The sequence below is a fragment of the Bactrocera dorsalis genome, chromosome 1 (genome assembly GCF_023373825.1).
Source record: "Bactrocera dorsalis isolate Fly_Bdor chromosome 1, ASM2337382v1, whole genome shotgun sequence".
NCBI lineage: Eukaryota > Metazoa > Arthropoda > Insecta > Diptera > Tephritidae > Bactrocera > Bactrocera dorsalis.
In genome coordinates, this window is record NC_064303.1 from 29,400,755 (window position 1) to 29,412,530 (window position 11,776).

Below are 11,776 nucleotides of genomic sequence, written 5' to 3' on the forward strand. Positions count from 1 at the left end.
GATATTCATATTTTTTAATAATTTATCTTCTAGTTATAGTAAAATATTCTAAAAAAAAGGGTAAAATTTTACAAATTTTTTAAAAATTAAAAAAAAGTGTTTTTTGGTCAAAAAAAGTTTACTTTATGTTGTTTAAAATCTGTTAAAACTTGAATCTTCTTAGTTTTTTTAGATTAAATAAAAGATAATTTAATGCCAAAGATCTAATTCCACACGTCGCGAGGTTTTTCAGCAAAATCAATTTATTTTATTCAAAACAGTCTCCTTCTGCTTCAATACAGCGTTTTTCATGGTCCAAAATCATGTCGAACGAGTGTTTTAGCTCGTTGGCCGTTATGGCCGCCAATATACCGGTGCAAGCTTTTTGAATGGCCTCAACGTCTGCATAACGTTTTCCCTTTAAGGGCAAATGCACTTTTCCGAAAAGGAAGCATGGTTTAAATGCGATTTTTGGTCAAATAATCAGTCACGAGCGTCGATCGAATGTTGGATTCTAAGCAATATTTGGTCGTCAGTCAATTTGTGCGGAACAAACCATGCACACACCTTTCGTTGGTCCAAATTTTCGTTCAAAATGCGATAAATTGATGTTTTGGAGATGTTGAATTCCATTTCCATGAATTTCAATGATGATTTCGTCTGAATTTTTGATGGATTCATGCACAGTTTCGTTGAAATTTCCGGTGACCACGTATTTTGACTGGCCCACATATTGATCGTCATTTATGTCCTCACGACCACTTTGAAAACGTTAAAACGACTCGTGCACTCTGCTACGGGAAAGACAACCATCGCCATCAACTTGTTTCATCAAGTGAAACGTTTCGTTAAAAGTTTTACCAATTTTAAAGCAAAATTTAATTTGGCTCTTTGTTAGAAGCTCATTTTTGCACCGATAACACACACATACCGACACTTAAAACACAATAACTTCACTTCCCATCAAGGAAATGTCATGAAATTCTCACTGGACAATCGATAAAGACAGCAGATTCTAACGCACCAGTCGACATATAGATGGCCCTACCAGAGGGTTCTAGATTCAAAAAGCCCTGTTTACTTTGGAAGGCATCTTGTATTCTGGTCGGTCTTGGAGTTGAATCAAAACTCAAAAACCTTATTTTTAGTCTCCTGTGCAACAGAGTGATTAAAACGGAATGGAGCAATGCACGTTCTCGACGAAATGTGAGCAGGGGAACCATACACGGTGGAGTTCTCTCCTCGTTTATGTATAAATTCTGGTCGTTAACGACCTGCTTAAAAGACGGCTGCCGAGTAATTGCCTATGCAGACGATGTAGCACTATAATCAAAGGAAAGTTCCTGAGTATCTTGTACGAATCGACGCAAGAGTATATCCGCGTTGTAACGAATTGGACAGTAGCCATCAACCCAAATAAAGCCTAGATGGTTTTATTTACTAGAAGATACAAGACCCCGGTGACACCGTCTATAACCGGCGAATATAGTGAAATATCTAGGATATCTATAGTAAAAAAGGCATTGATTGCCTTATACTGCTACAGAGGAACCATTGGCAAAAGCTGGGGTCCTCTGACTTTACGACACCATAGTACCACACTTAAAAAGAAAGTCGAGAGCGTTTAACGGGTGGTGTTCTTCAGCATGTGTGGTGCACTAGCCTCCACTGCGACCATAGCACTTCTATTTATTCTATAGATTCTCTGAGTCTGATAGCAACTCTCGGAGCCATACACCTTCCGACAATGTCTACGGGCACTATGTACGCAATCTTGTATGGCTCCGAAAATTGCTATCAGCCTCAGGGAATCTGGGCTCCCAAAAGAACACGTATCTGAACCCTCGGAAATTCTCACACACTTTAACTTAATACCGGAACACCTCGTCAAACCGATGCTGGCAGCTCCTTCTCTGCCCATATACCGGCGAGCTAGTTAAGGATGGAAGAAGCCGTTGAAGGAGAGGATGGTCAAAGCTGGGGGGAAGGTTGCTTTAGGTGTTTACTGTCAAGATCTCTCTATCAAATCCAGCTTCAGACTTCCTGACCATTGCAACCACCTTCAGAGAAGTGACCATCTACTTATATAGCAAGGCGGTGATACTAGCCTAGAATTCATTAAGGGTGGATGCACTCAAGATTCGTCAAGGAATTCGTAACCTCGTTATCAATAACATAGAGTCTCTTTGTGATAAAAATAATATGGGTTGCAGACCACAGCGGAATCGCAGGAAATTGCAAGGTAAAGACCGCTATCAGTAATATGGGAACGGGTTGGTGCTTTCCTATTCTCTTGTGTTCTACTCCTAAACATCTGCGCTTTGCGGGAGATGGGCCAGCGGTAGTCCACTATCGGTATATACGCTGTCGCATAACACTTTTGGCCCAAGATCAATCGCAAGAGATCTAGGCTAGCCCCTCCCTAGTTGTGGGGGGTTTTAACAAGCCATTGTTCTATTGGCGCCGATGCTATATGACTGTGAATTTAACCAGACGTCATCTGCAAAAGTTTAATAAAGGAATACAAGGTGGAAACAACTCAACACTTTCAGATATTCCACCAAACTGGCAGAAATGGAAAATAAACGATTGTGCAAATTAATTAGCAACTAAACATTTTTGCTAATTTATAAGTTCGAACACAGGAGTTCTTCTTGTCTATGGTTTCGCAATGGGCTACATATAGCAGTCCATGTGCGATCTTTCTAGATCTACACTTCTGTTTTACTATGAGAAGAATCAGAGTTATGATCTACGGAGAACCACAACATTTTGCCACTTTTAATTTCTCATAAGCAAGAAACAACAAAAATATAAAAGATTTGCATATGTTTATGTTTAGAAAAAATACTAAAGGCTTTATATAGTACCAGTGGTATATCTGGGTAAAAATCTATCAGCAAAGTGGCACTAGGGCCGAAATATTTTCCAAATCCTATCCATCATCTCTATGTTCTTGTTATATGCCATACAAATATTTATTATAGGAGGGTGATCTGCGCACCGACTAATGTCCGAAATTTCAATATACCAAATTTACTCACGCTGAAAAGACATTGAACTTGGGTTTCTATCGAAAATATGATACAAAATATGTAAACGCAATAGAAGTTAAAAATTTTAATTGAGTTGAAATCTCGTCAGCAGTATAGAAGTTGAATGACAACCTATCACTCACTAGTTTGACAAACACTGTCATTGAATTTGACACACTGTGATAAGTTTACAAATAATCCAAATTATAAGCATTCAGAAGATGGCTGCATATCTACATATAACCAAGGTAATTTAAGGACCGATTTTAAATGGAAATTCGAAAATCATTATTTTTGACATATATTTGTCAGCAAAGAGAATAACTGATTTTATTCATTTTTGGTACCAAATTGCTATCAGAAAAAGATATTAATTTATTTTATTTAAGGGTTTTGCAAACTGACCGATTTTTTCAATATAAGTCAGAAAGAGGCACAGGAAGTGTTCATTCTCGATTTCAGTTGGTTTGAAAGAATCAAATCTTATTCGACATTTTGTCGATGACAGTTGCCACATCTTAGAGGCACTATTTCTACGAAATTGTATTCCCATATTTCTATTGGCGCTTGATTAATCCTTGCTAAAGTGAAACAACATGGGTTTTGGTCGGACTTATTTATAACAAAATTTTATTGTTATTATTTTAAGCTTCTTTTTTAACAAATCTGTTTAAATGCCAATTATCAAGCTTTTATTACATATATTATTTGAATAGAGAATTATTATCTACAATGGTTTAATATCTCTCATATTTGTGGTCTGTTCTGATACATATTTAATGCCACTAATAAAATATATTATTTTCAAAATAAATCAACAACAATTTATACACAATAATTTATTTATATGTAAAAAATACCATATTTATAAGTATATAATATACATTTTATTAAACATTTACTGATATGTATTTTGAAACCCGCAAAAAATCTCAAACTGCATAAATAAATAGCATTTTGCGGTCACATTGCGTGCCTCGTATCTACATAATTCAGTTAAAAATATGTTATCATACATGTCTGTATGTGTATGTTTGCAGCAAAATTTAATGTATTATGACAATCAGTATTAATGGAGCAATGATATAATAAACATATTAAATGTGTCTGCTTTATTTGCATTTTATTAATATGGTATGTCCACAAGCAAAATGAAAATTGAAAATGTTCTGCAATTGTGGCTGAAATGTTGCCAAAGTATTTGTTTTTGCAGTAATGTGTTTGTTTATTATGATACGCTGATTTACACGTATTAAAATAATTAAATATTCATTTAAATTAAGTCACTTTTAATAATGAATGTCAATGAATTTACATACGTACATAAATATTAGGAATAAATCATTTGAGCAATTGGACAAGAGGAGGTTTGGACATTCCATCACCTTATATCGAAAATGTCATAACGTAACCATCGTTGTGCAAAAGTCATGAATTGAACGAATTCCACAAATCCGCATCCGTGTTTGGTTTGCTTCACGCAGACGACGATGAAGTTGTAAGTGATACTCCGTATCGACCCTTTGACCTTGAGGCAAGAATTCATGAAGTACTAGATCATTAAAGTCGAAAAACACAGTATGCATAACCGTTAAGTTCGAACGCACTTGACAAGTCTTTTCAGGTCATAGCGAGCCAGGATGTTTTCACTAAGACGAGCGGATCGATTATTTTACTATAAAATCCCTTATGGGAAAAATATTATGCGAATTACTCTGAACAACGTTGCCTAAGTGAATATGGACCAAAAACCGGTTTCGACAAGTTGAGGAACTTGATTAAGAAGCTTACTCTCAACAAGCCTAGTTGGATAGCTATTACCTGCGGTCGATGTCGACATCGGTGTTATGCAGTATGTAGGCTAGGCCTCCATCATTATCTCGCTCGCGATCCTTACGTATAACGTTGAAACCTGCTCAACTCAGAAGATCTGAGAGCGTTTCTTTGACCATAGCTATCGATATGCGTTCCCGGCTCATGAATGCAACTATCTTCTCTATCTTACTTATGAGAGAGAGGAAGTCGCTAGAGAAGAGGACCGATGAGGTTCTTTGGGATCGGTGAGAGCGGGGAGTATTGGAAAATACTTCGGGATTTATCAGTTAACTCCAGTTTCAAGCTATCTAACCACTGCAGCGTCTTTCAAGCATAAATTACTGTCATTAAAGGCGCAGTAAATCAAAACGTAGTCTCATCTAGATCGGCAATCATCTATTTTAATAGTATCAATGCGCTACCAGCTTTGAGCTCACTGACCTTTGTGGAGACTATCTTCTGGAACGAATTACTTCATAATTAGGCAGGTTTAGGTGGAAGTACCTACTTTCGACTCACAAAACTAAGACTTAAAAGAGGTATAATAGATCCTTAATGTACTTAAATATAAATGGAGTATGATAACAGGTGGCAGCTCTTGAAGCTTTCGAAGAAAAAAATATTTGAAATATGAACTGAACCGCACTTCATAAATATCATATCTTCAAATAAAAAATAACAGCTAAATTAGCTTAATCATGTCGGCAGAACAGTTATGAAGAGTTGCAATATCTTCAGTTCTGAAAATAATGAACGCTTTTCGTACAAATAGTAACTGAAGAAGAAAGAGACCTTCTTTGCGTAAACTTACTTATACTTGTACATCGATTCATTTTTTAAACTAAATGATCCATGATTAGATAATGTTTCTTCTCAGAAGGAAATGAAAACCTTGAGAAGAAACGAAGTTTTATGTAGAAAAATATTTAATATTTTATTTCCTCCTCAAACAAACATCAGCAATTCCAAGTAAATTCTAAATTAGAAAATTGAGAAAATCTAGTTAAATATAAATACATTAAAAAGCACATAAATTGAATAAACGCCCAGCGCCTATGAATCGTTTTAAAAAGTGACATACGGACGATGTGTCGAAGGCGGCGAGAAATCAAACTGAGCATTCGCCAAGAGAAAAGCAATCGACAGGCGGCTATGTCCCTATACAAATGTAGGTGGCTACATTAAGGTGCTTTCGTGTTGACGCAAAAATCGCTCAAGTGGCTAAACGTGACTGGAATATGAAATAAAGCTATTACCTATGCTAAGCGCTTAGGCACTCGCTTACTACGTCCACGCATGCCGAGAATGCAGCGAATTTAAAAGACACAACTCAAAGCGAAAGTGTGGGAGAAAGCAATCCTGTGGGAGTGCACATCAAAGTATGCGCACACGTGTGTAGATTTACATATACATAGACATATGTACGTATGTATGTGAATGTGTATGCGCTCTTAAATGGGGATATTCAAATTTGAGTACTCAACGTCGCAGCAGCATAAAAATTCAATCATTCGGCGCTGTTGCAAATGTACTCGCATGCTGATGCATACTGCAACTCTATCCGAGCTAATGCTCACCCATTCTCTCATTTGGCTACCCGCTTGCTTCGAAAGCTTTCGTTCATAGTCTATTGCATCGAGCAAAGCTGCATTTCACACATCATTTACTGAAAGAAACTAAGCAGCAGGGTCTTACCCACACTTCTTGCTCTCTACCAATCGTAGCATACATCAAGGCTGTCAAGCCGATAAACCGGAATGCATGTAAAAGGGATTTGCCGCTTTAATGCAACATGATGTGCTTACTTACACTGTTACGATTAATGATAATTTTGTTGCAAAATTTCAGAGCTTATAGCCACTTCCTGAATTTTACTTTACCCTTAAAAAAATCATTCGTTTTCATTCGGATAATTGATAATTAGCACTGGATTATAAATAGTCTATAGTTCTTTACATAGGACATCATATATCAAATATGCCTATTCAGCTCTAAGAGTATTCGATGCAGTACCCGCCGGGGGAAGCAGAGGAAGAGACCTCCACTCCGTTGAAAGGACCAGGTGGAGAAGGACCTAGCTTCGCTTGGAATCTCCAATTGGTGCCACCTTGCGAAAAGAAGAGACGACTGGCGCGCTGTTGTTAACTCGGCTATAATCGCGTAAGTGGTTTCTACGCCAGTAAAGAAGAAGAAGAATATGAACTTGCTAGCGCATCTATGTTCGATGACCGAAACATAACACTGATCTTTGGAGATATTTAAAAACTAGGGTTCATCGTAGACAAAAAGCTCTCTTGAAATCTCAATATCAAGGAAAGAGGATGGAATACATTGTTTGTCCTAGATTTTTGTTTGGTAGAAGATTTGAGTTTCTCACCAAAAATAGTTATGTGAATCTATGAAAACATAGTCAAGTCTATAATCTTGTATGAATGCAGAGCTTGCCAAGCAGAAGTGTCTGGCATTAAGATGGCAGTAAATTTACTGCTTCAAAACGCATCCTCCTCCAGAGTGGTGACTATGAACTCTGATAATAATGCAGCGATACAAGCCCCGAGTTCTCTGGCTCGAAACTAGTGAAGTGATGTGTAGACTTTTTATATTTACCATTGAAATACTTAATGATTGGACAGGTTTGGGGGACTAGCCACAGTGGAATTGGAGAAAACTGAAACGCTGAAGAGCTTCCTAGGTTAGGTACTTCCGTCTATCTAGTTGTAGAATGTGAACAAGTAGGAGCTCCTTAGTGGATGCTTCGTTGGGATAAGAGATCTGAAGGTCTTTTCATCCTCCGCAAAGTTCACCTTTAATAGTTATGGATATCCACTGCCCGATCAGATCTCATGCGGTAAGCTTGATAATTTCATCACATACAGTTTTAACATTTTCTTCGCGAATGTCCTATAAGACAATTAATTACGCGAGAAAAGCCATTCAACGAAATATTTTTTTTCTAAGTAGGTATGACTGTCAGAGGCGTCTGAAATCAATCAACAAAGAAGTTACAATAAATTTTTTGCATTGATTCTTTGAGAAGTTATCGCCAAATTAGAAACCAATAGCGTGCTTCAATCATCGTATTCGTCTGATTTAGCTCCGTGTGGCTTCTGTTTATTCAGAAAACTCAAACGACCGCTTCGGAGAAATCGTTTTGAATGAATTGAAACCATTAAACGTGAATCGATACGCGCATTGAAGGCTATTCTGGAAATTGACTTCAACAACTGTTTCGAGGATTGGGAAAAACGTTGGCACAATTATATTGGGTCACATGAGATTACTTTCAAGTGGACGACATAGATTTTGAAGAATAAATTAAGAATTGTACAATTATGAAGAAAGTCTTAGAGCTTAATTGTTTTATTCAGTCCACTTCTAAGTTTTTAGGTCCTGCCTTTGGAAGATAATGAAAAGACTTATTTACTTACTTTTGAAATCGCGAAAACACTAAAAAGTAAATCTACCCTATGAAAATTTTTTGAGTAAAATATTTTTTTAATAACGTGAGAGTTTCGAAGTTCGTTACACATCAACGGCAGAGAACGGACGACATTCCCATTATCATAATTTACTTAATTAACAATAGTACCGCACGCACGATTTCCCCCAACAAATACGCACATTATCAAGTTGTAAAAATCATTTTTAATCCTCTCAGCCTTCTTTACCTAATGGAGTAATTTAATATACACACAATTGCTTTTTAATACTCCCAATGACATGCCAACTAAATACTTTATGGCATTTGAACACAACACAGCACAACATAACGAGGCATAGCGCACATAGCAACAACGCTGCAAAGCAAACCACTTTTTGTCGAGCATAAAATTGAGCTTTTAATAACAGAAAGAACTTCACTTCTACGCTCAAACAATGCTGCCACATTTCCACAACTACGTTTGGCAATATGAAGGCAAGAAATGCAAATAAGTGTCGAAAAGTTGACACCATTAAAAGTCGAAATAATTGTTTGCTTTGTTTATGCAAAAAGTTTCGGTAGGCGTTTTGGGTTGCCACACGCTTCACTTGCCACTACTCATTGGACTCATTAAAATGTGCTACCAAACTATGCAAGTACGAGAGTGGTCCAGTAAATACTTAGACCCATTCCCACTATCGCAGAAATTTTCTTATCGCATAGTCCTCGTAGACGGCTACCGTCACAATTTCAACTGAATCAGACCCGTAGTTTTGCTTTAACAGCGCAGGTTCAAAAATCGGTCTTTGATTAGCTACGTCCAGATAAAGGGGCAGAAGTCCATGATCTTAAATTCGCACACCACCGACTAAAGATGCGCGAGATAGCTGAGACCGTAGGCATTTCAAAAGACTGTGTTGGTCATATCCTGCAATAAATATTGAACAAAGAAACCTGTCGGCGAGATGGGTGCAACGTTTGCTTCCAGACGAGAAACATAATACGTGAGACTCCTTTACAATAGTGCTTGACAATATTTGAGCGCATTCCCAAGTATTTTATATACCGTAGTGTAATCGTCGACAAAGCATGGATCCAATAGGACTCATCTGAGACAAAGGTAGCCTGTCGTCCAGAAAATGAACATAATGCCCACCATTTTCTGGAATTCACAAGGTCTCTATGGCTCACAGTTGCTAGACTGGTGGCGTTAATTAAATTCTCCACAAAAGTTTGAGGTTTGGTAGATAAAATAAACGATCTCACGCATTATCTGAGAGTGAAGGTAATGTTAAAATAGAGCAGATGGCGTAAGAGAATGCGACTCTCCAGCGAAACTTGCAACAGATAAAACAAGTTCCATTAATGGTTAATAGTATGGAATCCGCCATCTATTTTTCTTATCTCGATCTCAGGCGACACTTATTCTTCTCCTTAATTGTCGTAGACACCGCTTACGCGATTATAGCCGAGTTAACAACCGCGCGCCAGTCGTTTCTTCTTTTCGCTACGTGGCGCCAATTGGATATTCAGGCGACACTTCATGCTTCCAGAATACTGAAGTATATTCCGGGCTTCCTTATGGTTAAAAAAGCTACTGAAATATCTAACAGCTTAGGAAACAACATAAAAGGATCGATATATACGTCGATCGTCAAACGGCAATTTAGGCAATAATTTTATATCGCATTATTTCAGAGAATGTCCTCAGAAGCAGGGTTTCAGTAGATGTAGTGGCTGCATTTATACTGGGTTCCAAGCCAAAAGAGCACTCCAAGAAACAAAATAGTTGTTGAGATACGTAAACCGTCACACACGATACATAATGATATTTTCGAAAGGGCTAAAATGCGGATCAAGGTGTGATGGAATACCTTCAGGACCAAGATCATATGCAAGAACCAGGAAGGAACCTCTATTGTTTTTTACCTACAGGGTGTGAAAAAAAACTGCCGGACGATAGTTGGCCCAATGACAGCACAACTTACCGGCATCGCATACGAACCGGACGGGGATTAGTAGCAACGATACATGCAAAAAGTGCAGGGAAGTAGGCATTAGAAAGTTGCTGAAGCACCTTCTCTGGTTCTGTACAGCTTTATATAGAGCTTGTCTTAGATATATAGCAGCTTCGCAGTGGAAGGGACTAGATGAGTTAAACTGCAGACCCGCAAAAAAATTTCAAAGATGTTAGAGTATTATGTTGAAAGTCTTTCGAGCTAAAAAAAAAAATTCTTTTGTAGCATAAATACTTATCGGACCACCCTCCCACATATGCAAGCAAAAAACTTATTGCTTGAGTCTAAATTTCCCATTTCTATGCGCTGCCATGCAGGAAGCGGCAAAAATGTCAAAGGCAAAAAAATTTAAAAACTTTACAATTTAACGAGGGGAGTTGAGAATTCGACAATTTGGCTATAGATTTTTTAGGTTCATCAACCCATATTACGCCCACCCACATTTATTTTGACACAAAAAAGAAAACGCCAACCATCACTTGGCAAGCAACAAAGTCTACAAAAACAAAATAAAATTAATGTGCAATGAAGTCATAAACTGTCTGCAAAATGGCGCCACTCATTCTCCGCACCCGCGCAAACATATAAACGTACATAAATACATACGGACATATAGCATATAAATACATACCTAAAATCATGCATACAATATATCCTTGCGCGAACTGCAGCAAAAGTAGCTTAGCTCTGCTCAATCCGTACGCCCCACCTCCTCTCTCGCTTTGAGCAACGAAAAATTTCACAGCTTGAGGTCATTAAAATGACGCTATTTTGTTTTTATGCGCTTGCTTATTGTTTTTGTTTATTGCTTTTGCTTTTACTTGTTTTCTTTTCCGCATTTCGCTTTGCGCTTACATCACCGCTCTGCTTTACTAAATCGCCGCCTGTTGTCGTTTGTATTGCCGGAAAATTTTTCGGCCAAATTTTCCAACGCTCGACTGATGATGTCAACGTTATCAACACCGTTAGCTGCAGGGTGTGAGCGCCGCGAGTGCGCCTCCGCATTGCATTGCTCGGCAATATTCATATTTGCAGTTCGCTAGGCAGCCAACCGACCACTCAAGCGTGGTAATAGGCAGTTAACCAAGCTTGAAGTTGATGAAAATTTTGGTTTGGCGCGTGGAAAACAATAATTTTGCATTTTATTTGTCACTTCAATGGTCCTGTGCGTATGCGGGGCGTTTTTCGCATTGCTGGAGAAAGTTAAACAGTAGAAATAAACTTATTCAAGCGTACTTGTTGACAAGTGTGTAATGAAATGTGTTAAAATCGTTTGGAACCCGGTATTATAGTTCAGTTTGTTTTCAAAGATTAAACTACTCAACAAAACGGAAGGAAAAGTTTGCGACTGGTCTTCTAAGAGGTCGTGGGTATTTGAGGTGTGCTGATTACGAATTTAAATTCAAAAATGTTCCATCTCGTACAGCTATTTTTGTCATTTTAGCAAATTGTGGTGGTTTGACTTCTGTATCCTTTGACTGCAACACAAAAAATTATACGTGCTGCAA